This window comes from Octodon degus, unplaced genomic scaffold, assembly GCF_000260255.1.
Source record: "Octodon degus isolate 3935 unplaced genomic scaffold, OctDeg1.0 scaffold00104, whole genome shotgun sequence".
Lineage (NCBI taxonomy): Eukaryota > Metazoa > Chordata > Mammalia > Rodentia > Octodontidae > Octodon > Octodon degus.
The window spans coordinates 4758020-4764229 of NW_004524680.1; the positions used below are offsets into that span (position 1 = coordinate 4758020).

At 51.4% G+C, this 6210-nt stretch overlaps 1 long non-coding RNA gene across 1 annotated transcript in view; it reads right to left on the reverse strand.

The window, feature by feature from the left end:
• The window catches only part of LOC111818835, a 16586-nt gene extending 15156 nt beyond the window's left edge, over positions 1-1430 (reverse strand). Inside the window, exon 1 of the long non-coding RNA XR_002822719.1 lies at positions 1344-1430. This is a non-coding gene — a long non-coding RNA (uncharacterized LOC111818835). The remainder of the gene's footprint in view (positions 1-1343) is intronic.
• Positions 1431-6210: the final 4780 nt, after the last annotated feature.

A 6210-nucleotide genomic window follows, 5' to 3' on the forward strand; every position in this document is an offset into this window, starting at 1 on the left:
CCTTGGACCCTAAGGCTGGACAAGAGGGTTAAGGTGAGAGGCTGCTAAGAGCCCCAAACTTAAGGTCCAAGCCTTAAATCCAGCTGTTGCCTTTTTTTTTTTTTTTTTTTTTTTTTTTCCTTTTCCTGAAGGAAAGAGAGAGGGTGTTTCAGAACAGAAAGTAAATTTTGGGACTCTAGAGTACATTTTCTCATTAGACAGACCTTACACCAGATATCACTCAGCAAAAGGAAACAAATTAGAAACTAAAAAATCATTGGGACTCTAATTTAAGAAACACTTCCAAATAATAGGTGGCTCTCCGGAAGCTTTAGGTGGAGTGGTGATAAAAATGGACAGACTGAAAGCTGGTGTAAGTAGCCTGACGGGACCTGAAAGGTAAAGGAGAGACCCAGAGGCACAACTCTGAGAGCAGAGGTGGGAGATGCAGGGCTTGCAGTTCCCACTTAAAGACAGTCAGAAAATGACCCACACGGTGTCAGGAAGCAAGAGCAAGAAGGTGCTGCTGAAGCAGCTGCTAAGAGCCCCACACTTGGCAGACCAACGACCAGGGCTGGGGTGGGGGTGGGCCTGGGTAGCGAGGAGGCTAAGGTGTGTGTCTGTGCAGGTACCCAGAACGGGAGATGAGGACGGGGGTGCAGCCAGGGATCAGGAGGGGACGAGGAGGGAGTGGGGCAGGCACAAAGAAGGGTGGAGTGGGGCAGTTGGGCAGGGATGAGGAGCGGATAGAGGGATAGAGATGAGGAGAGGGCAGGGATGAGCAGGGGAATGGGAGGGGCGGGGACAAGGCAATGGGGAGTGAGACACCAGGCCAGGGGCCAGGAGAAGGGGGGTGGGGCGGGACAGGGGCGGGCCTAGTTCCTTGGACCCTAAGGCTGGGCGAGAGGGTTAAGGTGACAGGCTCAAGAATCATGGGAAAAGTCAGGATCTCAGGTGGAAGGGAGTAATTAGGAGGAGGATTCTCCAGGACTTGACAGTCTGAGAGAAGAGGGAGGTTTATGGGTTGGCCGCGGGGCTAGTACAGCACCTGCGCTGTCTATAATAAGGTGGAGTCTATAGGACCCAGGGTTCAAAGGATAAAGAAAGTCTACATGCTGCGGGGTCCCCAGGGTCAAAGTGGGGAGCCGTGAACAGAGGGACATCCCGAATAAGCAGTCCCCCACCCCCCACTTCCCACCCTGTGACCGAGAACCCTCAGGCCCCAGAGCACTGCGGAGGAAACTGGCTTGCCCTGGCACTGTTCTGCTAGGACCACAACACAAGTCTCACCTTCTCGAACCTTCCCATGGGGATGGTCTGTCTCTACCTTGTGGAACTGTTCCACTAGAGTTCCTTGAACCTACCTTGTGGAACTTTCCCACGGAGGTAGCCATCAGCCCTTCTGGAACCTTCCTGGCGGTCTCCTGTCCAAACCGTTGTCCAACGTTCCTGAGGGACAGCTCGGACCCTTCTAGAATCTTCCCCAGGAGTTGCTCCTCCCGGATGTTTCCGTTGGGGGCAGGGGCTCTTACCCTTTAGACTTTGGGTCCGCAGCTCACCAGCACCCGCTCTCAATGGGTAGGCAGGCACTCCGCTGAGGGAAACATTTGAAGGCTCAGGTCCGAGGAGGCAGGGAACTTGGAAGGAGACATCTTTAACTTTCTTATCCTGGAGCTCTCTCCTGCTCTGCACAGTCTATTCCTCTCTGCATCACCTACCCCAGACCTTGGAGTCACATCCAGACCAGGAGCTCTACCCGGGAAGGGTGCAGCTACACAGCCACCCCAGCCCCTAGGGAGCTTCTTCCTGGCTCCTGCTGGGTCTCTTTAGCACTGCAGCTTCATCCTCCAGCTTCCCTTTCCAGCTCCCCCTTTTGGGCTGACTCCTCCCTCAGTTTCTTTCAGTGCCTGGGATCCTGTGTCTGAGCCCCATGCAACCAGAGGAGCTGTTTTCATTCTGTCTTTTCCCTGAATGGAGCAGCACTCTGACCTCACCTGGATCTCCTGTCCCTCTGGGGCCATGAGCCAATGGGCAGACCAGCAATGTGAGGACACAGACTCCTTCCTCTGGTGCACTGGCTCCGGGGGCTGCCCTGCACAGGGGACCCCTTACCTCCCCCACATGGACCCTATCTCTCAGCCTCACACAGCTTTCAGGAGAATCAGGGCACCCTTAGCTCTGTGAGTGCTCACCTGCAGTCCTCTGTCCTGCCAGCATGGCAACTGATACATAGCAATGTGTAGACACCCCTCGGCAGGGCTCTCCTCCTTGCAGAAGCCCAAGATCCCTGCCTTGGCCCTGGCTTCTGTGTCCTTCCTGGTCCAGCCGATCTTCTGAGGGAGAGATGCAGGGACTGTATTCTCCCCATAGCTTGTCAAGCCTGCAAGGTTAGACTTAGAGCTGGTTCACTCTGAACCTGCATACCTTCCGGTCTATCTCTGGTCCTTCAGCTGTATATTTGGCCCTTGAAAGGATGCATTTCATGTTCACGGGGTTTCAAAAGAATGTTGTAACTGTTGCTGGGCTTGTTCTCAAGGTGCCTGGCTGTCGCACAGGTTATGTAGTTGTTACGCACTGTGGGCTTGCACTGCGCCCCCAGTGTGCTAGCAAATGTGTTACTTTGCCCCTCTGAGTGGAGATATGGAGATGCATTGTGAGGAGGTATAACGATGTTCATGGTCAGCTCTTTGTCCCAGCCATGGCTGTCTAGGTTGGCACCACCCTTATGCAGTTTGCACAAGCACCCTCCCTTCTTGTGCCCAGGGACACATTGGCTTGCTCTCTTAGGGAACAGCTTGACTTATCTTCCTCTCCTCTACCCAGAGTGGCAGCTGCCCGCCTATTCGCTCTCAAGCTGCTACTTCAAAGTCTTGCTGTATCCTCCTGTCCCTTTAGGACCCCGAGCATTTCCAGCAGTGACAGAGCATGTGCAGTCTCTTGGGACATTGCCTCAGATGCAGGCCAACACATGGGCCCGGGGGACATTACTGGGCCCACGGTGCTCATATGAAGTCTCAGCTGAGGGTCTCCTGGGCTGTTCTGATGGCCTGTCATCAGTTGATGTCTTTGTGAAGCCAAGTCCAAGGAAGACTCGATTCCAGAGCAGGAATTCATTCCTAACCTCCTTGAGTGATGGCTTCAAGTTTGGCTTCTGGGCTGTGTCTGGTTTTGTTCTGCTATGGGCCAGCTTTGCCCTGATAGTGTCACAAAGCAGCAACCATGTTGGTGGATGACACACATCAGTGCTTCACCGATTTCGTTTGTGGTCCAGAGTACCTGCTCATGCAGAGCACACGCCAGGCTGTGGGCCTGGGGTAGCTGCTTCGGGAGTGAGCCTCATGGCTCTTTGACCTGGCTGCACTCTGTCTGTGGGGAGAAGTGATAGCAGACTGAGTCAAATATTGAAGGCCAAAGTGTGGTGTGGGAGCAACTTCCTCCACCTGGTCTCTGACCCACGGAGCTGCCAGCCCTGGGGTGGGGGACATTTGAAGGTGGCCTGAGGAGAGGACACGGCACAGCAGCTTGTCCTCAGGCCATGCCCATGCTGACCTTTGGGCAGAGTTTGCTGCTGCTGTTGCTTTTGTGCTACTGGTAATGCAGCTGTTGCCCCTGCTGCCATGGCTTCCTGGACCAGTGATGGGGAGCTCAGAATCCTCAAAAGTCCTGTGACCAAGGCTCTCAGCTACATGAGTAGTCACCGCACATGCGGGGTCCCATCTCTATCACAGAGTCCAAAGCCTGAGGGTAAATCCTGTGCCACCATTTTTGTGAGTACCTGCCTACTTGTCTGTGCTGAGGGTCTGCTGTGTGAGAAACATGCTCACGTATCCCGATCCAAGAATGGACTCTGAGGCCCAAAGAGCAGGAAACAAACAGGAAACCCTGTATGATGAGCTCGCGAGTCTTAGCCAGTTACAGAGAGCAGCTGAACCCAGCACACGGGTCCCTCCTCTTAGTTCCACAGAGCCTGAGTACCTTGGGATAACATCCTTGCTCAGACCTGCCTTAGGGATCGAGGGGTGAGCTCAGCCCTTGCAGGCCTGCTGCCAGCTGAAGACACCTCAGCAGTACCAATGAGGATCCGTCCTCACCAGCCACAACATCCGCTCAGGCCTGCCTTGGTCTTTCTGGTCTCCACCAACTTGAGAAATTTGATTCTGGGTTGTATAATTGACCCACTGTCTAGTATTTAGTTTCAGGAAATGGACTGAGCACATCCATTTGAAGAGAAACACATCTGACAACCAAAAATGCAGAGATGTGGAACAAAAAGCAGGGAAAATTGCTCACTTTTATCCCTGACAATGTCTGTCTTCACAGTACATACAAACACACTCAGGGAGATGGACAACAGACACCATAAGCGCAACTGTCCACAACAACTGTAATGACTTACTGCTCCTCGCTGATAACTAAAGAACAATGAATAAATATCCCAGCATCTTTCTTTTGGCACTATCAGAGGGTGAAAATATAGAAGCTGAAGAGGATCCACTCCTCTGACAGTGCCCAGGACCTGGCACTTGCTTCTTGTTGATGGAGAGAACAATTGTCCTCTCACCAGGTTCACAACTGGGCCTCCGCCCTCTGCGTGACTGCCTGCAAGCTGCCTTCCTGTAGATCTACACTGGTAATGAATGACATCCTCGACAGTTGCCTTGCTGGCTACAGTAAAATAGAAGCACTGCAGACAACCCATGTGTTTGCTGAAGGTGACTATTTCAATAAACTGATTTGTTCAGATCCTGCAATGCCATACAAGTGTTCAAGAAGTTAGAACCAACTGTGGCTGTACTCGCTGTGCCAACTGGAATGTCCACATGGGCAAGAGCAGGGGAGGAAATGGGCAGGACAGTTTCCCTGGCCACAGTATTTGTGTTAGGTTTCTATCATTGTAACAAATGCCTAACATAATCAACTTACAAAATGGAAAGGTTTCTCCTGGCTCGGGGCTTCACAGGTTCCAGCCTCAGACTGACTGGCTGTTGCTCTTTCATCTGTGTGATCTTGGCAGCGTAACACAGCAGGGTGTGTGGTGGAGTAAAACCCTCACCTCACCTGGAAGAGAAAGAGAGAAAGTGAGGCAGGCGAAGGCCCCTTGATCTCCTTCAGGATCTGTCCCCATGACTGAGGGCTCTCCACTGGGTCTTGCCTCTCAGTAGTTCCACCTCTTGAGGACATCATCAGTCTGAGGAGCAAGCTGTTGAGGGACACACGCACACCAAGCTCTGTCAGTATGCTTGTAGGTGGCTTTCTCTCAGTGCCTTTGGTGCAGCATTCTACTTCCTCAGCCTGCCAAAGTTTCTGCTGAGAAAATTTCTGGCCAGATGAAGCACCTTCACTCTCACATATGTGGTATGAGTGGCTGTGTGTGTGTATCTGTGTGCGTGTGTGTGTGTGTGTGTGTGTGTACATGTGAGCATATGTAAACTAGGTCATGTGAATGTGTGGACTGGACAATCTCAAGTCTGTAGAGCTGGTCAGTGAGTTGGAGCCTTTGGCCAAGAGCTCACGCTGCAATATTGCTACAATATTTATTCTACTCTGGGACACTTCAGTTTTTGCTTTTACAACCTTTCATCTGATTGGATGAGGACGGCTGTATTACTGGCAATAAACTTAATCTTCTTTAAATTAATTTGTGGTCCATGTTGATCATGTCTACAAACTGCTTTCACATCAACACAAAGATCAATTTACTAACTTGGTACTGTAATTTAGACCATGAAACCATAAAAATAAGAGATATAGCCTTATAAGGCTATATCTGTCTAGAACACAGATGGCTCTTTGTCTTGCTGGGTTCAATGTTGAAAGTAAAGTTCTTTTGGTGACCCTCACCAGGGGGAAATGCTGAAAAAGTTACTTTTCATATCAACATTTGCACACCAGGTAAGAGGATGCTGGTAATTTGGTAAAGCTATGAAATGACATCTGGTACATAAGTTGCAATTGTGGTCACCATCTACATGAGCATGACATTAATCACTGTCATTCTGCAAGAGCCATCTGTGTTCTAGACAGTCCAAATTGATGAGCAGAAGGAGGAGCTCAAGGGAGCAGTATAAGAGACTGTCAAGAGCTGACTGTGGGGGCTGGAGAGATGGCTCAGTGGTCTAAAGCACCTATTTGGAACAAGCTTGGCAAAGCATCAGGGACCGCGGTTCGATCCCCAGCACCACATGCCAGCCAGCCCCGCCCCCTGGTGGGCTGAGCTGGCCACACACACAC